Source organism: Neovison vison, chromosome 7 (genome assembly GCF_020171115.1).
Source record: "Neovison vison isolate M4711 chromosome 7, ASM_NN_V1, whole genome shotgun sequence".
Taxonomy (NCBI): domain Eukaryota; kingdom Metazoa; phylum Chordata; class Mammalia; order Carnivora; family Mustelidae; genus Neogale; species Neogale vison.
The window spans coordinates 118,956,472-118,962,471 of record NC_058097.1 but is presented as its reverse complement, the minus strand read 5'-3'; the positions used below and the strand labels follow the sequence as shown (position 1 = coordinate 118,962,471).

Genomic DNA, 6,000 nt, shown 5'->3' with positions numbered 1-6,000 from the left:
CAGGAAGGCCCGTGCCGACCCGCCGAGGCCCGCGCTGCTTTCGGGTTGGCGCGTAGCATCGGTTCAGCCGAGACTCCGCAGGCAGGTCAGCTTCAGGTGCAAATCTGTGAAGGCGCCAAGCCGGAGCACGCCCGTAAGCCGGCGGCGCGCTCATCCCGCCACGTCCCTGGCTCGGCGTCTCAGGACACCGGGCCTCTCGAGTGTGGGGTATTGGCTCGGGCCCCATGAGCACTCCATCCCTGCTACCTGGGCCACCGAGGCCGGCCGTTACCCCACCGCCGCTGCCACGGAACCCGCGGGCCAGGCTTGACCCTGAATCCGAAGAGTCGGCCTTTCTGATTGGCTTAGAGTACAAACGTAGGCGAGCGCTGCCTGAGACCCGCTCTTTGATTGGGTTTTAAATGAACAGCAGAGCACGAAATAAAGAGGCCTTCAGTCATTGGGCCAATGTGCGGATCTCCTTTTGGCTTTCTCTGCCGCCTGAATAAGCGTCTCAGGATCTTCGTCATGAGTCTTAAATCTGGGCCTGTCAGTTCGCCCCAGCGTTACTCGTCTCTAGGCAGGGCATGGGGTTTACAGAGTTCAACCAATCACAAAACGTCGAGATCAGGTTGCCAGGCAGATTATGCTAATAAGACCCCGCCTTTTATGCTGCTCCCACTCTGCGGCGGGAAGAACCACCTGGAGGTGGCGGGGGGGGTTTGATTTCCATCACCCCTAGGGAGAGAGGATCGGGGACCCGCTGATCTTCCAGCTCCCCTCACCCAACGTCGTGTAAGTACCTAAAGGATCAAGGGAACCGGATAAGCCAGCGTCCAGAGTACCCCATCGACTGGGAGGGTGTTTCGTCTTTGCTTAGTCCCACCCAAAATGGCGCCAAGCTCTTTCCGCGTCTCAGAGCCCGGCCGGGGCCAACCGACCGCGGACCCGGGTGGGGGGGGAAAACTGATGGTGGTGGTGGGGGGGAGAAATCCCGGCGGCACCGCCCGATGGTACAGTCCAGCCGGGGCTGGGACAAGGCACCTCACTCGGGGTGGGGGGTCAAACCATCTGCACCTTCTAAGGGGAAAGGGGCAAAACCCCCTAAAGGAGCCCCTTCTGGCGCCGCGTTCAGCGATGGCTTCGGCGCCTCTTGGCCCCTGCCTTCCCCGCGCGCAGCCTCCCCCCTGCGACCCCCGAGTGGCTCGCACGCTCCGCCGGCCGCGCGCACCTCTCCTCCCCTGCCCGCGTTGGTTGGGCCGGGACGGCAGTTGGGTGCCCTGCGCGCTCCTGCCGCGGCGGTTGGGCCGGCGCTCGGGGTGCAGCGGGCGGTCTCTGCCGGCCGGGTACTCCGGGGGGCGGCGCGGGGGTGGCGGCGCGGACCGGGGCTCAGGGCCAGGCGGGTCCGCGCGATGGAGGGCTCCCTCGGATGGGGCGCCCTGCTTTGTCTCGTGAGGCCGCGCCACCCACCTGCCATTGATTGCCCGTTCCCCCAGTCCCATATTTACAAGTTGGCGTCGGCGGGACCCGGGGAGGCCCGGCTTGGAGGGGCGCGGGGATGGCACGTTTGGGTCAGTCTTGGTAAACAGCGGCCCGGGTGGGCAGGGCGGAGGCCGAGGCCAACCTGTGCTCGGTGTCGCGTGCAAAGGCGTGAGCCAGAGGCCCTTTGGGGCGGGTGGATGGTGTACAGGTTCCAGGCGATCCTCAGCTTTCGTTAAGCATTTTTTAGTCAGTAGCCAGGTGTTAGGTCCCGACCAAGGAAAATGAACGCAGCGCTCTTGAAATTTGTGTGCGTGCGTGTTTGCCCTTGCTTGGCGGATTTGTTGGATTTCAGTCAAATTTCAGTCGATGTTTGTGTATGCTTAACACGGGGGGGGGGTGGTTTGGGTGCTGCCATTGAGGATTAAGTGTGCGATGAGTCCACCCAGCTCAGCCATGTGCCTAATTCTGCACCGTCATCTGTTCAAATCCTGTCCCACAAAGTTTTAACCTCAACAGTACTTACCTTCATTATTTTAAAACTAAAAAAAACACGACCGTTTTGGGGCCTCGTTGCACGATCCGTTCCTTTGTTATCACACTGCCTTTTGGGATAAGCTCTTTGAAGGCCGGAAGGTACCCTGTTTTTGGTACTCTTCTACCCACTCCATCCCCAACACCATAATAGTTTACCCGTTGATGAACCATTATTAACATGTTTCTCTAGAACTGAGAAAATTGCCTTTGTTGTGGGGGGCAACCCCACGTTTTAAAGCAGTGCTGATTGATTGTATGTTTAGAAGTAACTTCTACATTACTTTTTTCATGAGTTGAGGTGAGATAGTTTTACAAAAGGGGACGTTTTAAAGTGAATAATTTAGGGTTGCCTGGGTGGCTCAGTCTTAAGCCTTTGGCTGAGGTCATGATCCCAGGTGCTGGGATCCAGTCCCTCCTTGAGCTCCTTGCTCAGTGGGGTGCTTGCTTCTCCCTCTGGGCTCCCTCTTTGTGTGCTCTCTCTGTGACAAGTAAATAAATAAAATCTTTAAAAAAGAAATAAAGTGAACAATTTGTAGTAGATGTACATTTTAAAATTTTGGACCAAGACATTCCTACCTTGTGACTCCTCTAAACTGATTTATTCCTTGGCGGTCCCACTCTTGCCTCTTTGTATTGCAAGGGTGCTTACCTGCTGTCTGTTTTTCTAAATGAATCATTTTTAGTTTCCTAATGTTTTGCAGCACAAGTATCAATGTGCACATCATATATTGTGCATGTGAACATAATCAAGTATATATGATAGATAAGGCAAAGTTCATGTCTTCAAGGGCCCTGAATGCTTTTGCTTAGAATGTGGTGGTGTAAGAGATAGCCTATCAATCCAATACAATCCTAAATTGATTGGTACTGCCTCAGTTCCCACTTGTCTAAATTTATTTCGTCCTAGTTTTAACAGTAATACATGATCATTGTAGAAAACACAGAAAATATAGGAACAGTATAAAATAAAAATTACCTCAAGTAAAATTACTAGAGTTAATCCTTGCTTATAATTTAGTGTGATTCAGATCTTGTTGTGAATGTGTGTATCAAATATTTTTACAAACTTGGCATTGTGATATTTGGTTTTTGTTTCTGGTTTTGTTCTTCATGTAGATGGGTACCCTCATGACTTCACTGATAATTGGGTACTGTCCGTACTTTCCCCCATTACTTGAGGGGTGCATCATGAAATCCTCTGAACTGAAAGAATTACAACAGTTGACTCATTTTACTTTTTAAAAATGTGTCCTAATGGGATAGGTTTCTGAGTAACAAGCAGAATTGATCAGAACTGAAAAATATTGAGCTATAATTATAGTTTCCTTAATTTTACGTTTCAAGCACTAGTAAACACATCAGGACTACAAGCTTTCTTTTGGTAAAAGACAAACCATTAAACTTGTTGTCAGTGCAGTGTTTGAATTGTTTAGTCAGAGTTTGTTTTACATTTGAATGCTGATATACTTTGACCTATTACCACCACAATACATAATCTTCCTCCGCCCCACCTCTTTCGCCAAAGAGCCATGACACACCCCTCCAGCAATTTGTGTGTTTTTTACAAGCAGAATTTATTGATGATTGTTTAAACTTATCATCGGTATTTTAGCAGATTAGCAAATGAGAATTTGGTCTGGTGTCCAGAAAGAGCCAGTGAGCTAAGAAAAATGAAATGTTTGCTATAAGCAAATCTTTGCAGAATGGTCCCTCTAGAATTCTCCTGGAGTATTGTGTAAGGGGAGGAAGGGGAGAGGGGAGTTGCTGACTTCATTGTTTTGGTCTTTCTCCGTTGAAGCCTTCTTCTCCTTCTTCTGGCATTCAACTGTTTACCTGATTTACTTGAATCACTGCTAAGTCTGGTCTCTGCCTTTTTTTTTGTTCTCAAGGCTACAACACTATTTCAAGATTTCTGAGGAACATTCTGGACTGGTGCCTTCCCATTTTATTTCCTCCAGTTTCTTCTGTGACATTGATACTTTACTGTCAGTACTGAAACATTATTTCCATTCCCTTTCCCAGATCCTTCAGTGGTTTATACATTATCTGTGTATGTTTTAAATTTGTTCAAGTTGGGGCGCCTGGGTGGCTCAGTGGGTTAAGCCGCTGCCTTCGGCTCAGGTCATGATCTCAGGGTCCTGGGATCGAGTCCCGCATCCGGCTCTCTGCTCAGCAGGGAGCCTGCTTCCTCCTCTCTCTCTCTGCCTGCCTCTCTGCCTACTTGTGATCTCTCTCTGTCAAATAAATAAAATCTTAAAAAAAAAAAATTTGTTCAAGTTGTGGGAAACATCTGGAAGTAGGTTTTGTTATGTTTTGTTTTTTGATAACTTTGAAAGAGAAAATTCCTTGGCGGTCGTGGCAGGCGTTTGGTGGGAGGTGGTGGTGAGGAAATGGAGAGGCGGTGGGGAGATGATGGATAATCACAATTATAGCAAGGCTAGTTACAATGTGGAGAAAACAAACATTATAAAATCAATACTGTACAATATTTTAAGAACCCCAAGTAGATTGCTGAAACGTCATCTGCTAAAATGGTACGTTATTGTTATTCATTTCCTAGTTGAAGTCTTATTTCAACGTTAGAATATTGGAGCTACATGCTTCTTTCTTGACCCATGTCTTGCACTTTCTAGGTCTCACTCAATGGTTGCAATCCACAGCCTTTTTACTATTGTGATCTTTAGAAGAGCTATCCCTTCGATCTGTGCAGTCCAAAATAGTAGGCAGTAGCCACATGTGGCTATGGAGCACTTGAAATTTGGCCAGTGCTGTAGGTGTAAAATACTTTTATGCCAGATTTTGAGATTCAGTATCAAGAAACAATTGATAAAATGTTAACTATAAAGTTTATTTATTTAGTTTTTGAGAAAGATTTTATTTATTTGTCAGAGAGAGAGAAAGAGCAAGTGAGACAAGCCGGGAGAGCAGCAGGCCAGGGGAGAAGCAGGCTCCCTGCCAAGCTGGGAGCCAGATGTGGGACTTGATTCCAGGACCCTGGGATCGTGACCTGAGCTGAAGGCAGCTGCTTAACTGACTGAGCCACCCAGGCATCCCAGTTTATTTATTTTTTAGTGATCTCTGTATCCAATGTTAGGCTCAAACTCCTAACCCTGAGTTCAAGAGTCACGTGCTCTTCCCACTGAGCCAGCCGGGTGCTCTTAAGATATGGATTATATGTTGAAATGATAATATGTTACATATACTAGGTTAAATAAATATGTTATTTCAATTTCACCTGTTTCAACTTTTAAAAAACAGAGGTACTGGAAGATTTAAAATTACATATGTAGCCTGCCTATGTGGCTTGTGTGATTTCTGTTGAACTTGCAGTCTTAGACTTCGTTTAATAGGAGTGGGGTTTCCAAGTAACATAAGTCTTCATACAATGTATTATCTTTTGGTTTCTATAGTTTCATCTAATAGATACGCTAATATGTAGGTATGTCTGATTTTTTTCTTAGTGCTTATGATAGAGCTCACAGAAGCATTATTCTTTTGAAGAAAACCTTAAAGCCACTTCCAGATAATTGAGTTAACTGTTGTTGAATTAATATACTCAATTATTTGAACTTAAAATAATAAAATGAAAATTTATTGAGCACATAATCCATTAAAAAAAGTTGAGCTAAGCATAATCAGCTGAATTTTCCCAAACTTGGTCTGCTGCTTACTCATTGATTTTTATAATGTATCATTTTTTCAAAGCTTTAAGGAATACTTCTGGGAGAAAGTTAAAACTGAGAAAATCAAGCTCACTTCCCCCCCCCCCTTCCTATGATTTAGGGAAAGGCCTGATAGTTTGATTCCAAGTGTGGAACTTTTTGGACCAGCTCAGGGGACAACTGTACTTTTAAACACACAAGAGTCATAGCTTACAGATAAAATCATGTTCTTTTTATGTCTGTATTTGAAAACAAACATTTCCTTTTACTACCCTGTATGGAGGTTTGATATGTTGTAGCATTGGGCTCTGTGGGCAAAGGAACCTAGATTCATAGAGTAGAC

The 6,000-nt window shown here is 46.4% G+C and overlaps 1 protein-coding gene across 3 annotated transcripts in view; it reads left to right on the top strand.

Moving 5' to 3' along the window:
• The first annotated feature begins 687 nt into the window (after positions 1 to 687).
• PRDM10 (PR/SET domain 10) overlaps positions 688 to 6,000 on the top strand; it is a 107,984-nt gene continuing 102,671 nt past the window's right edge. For 2 of the 3 annotated variants that reach the window (XM_044258204.1, XM_044258203.1), the window contains exon 1: positions 688 to 774. The gene's annotated coding sequence lies outside the window, so the exon portion shown is untranslated. The remainder of the gene's footprint in view (positions 775 to 6,000) is intronic. The other variant, XM_044258205.1, reaches the window with a different exon arrangement.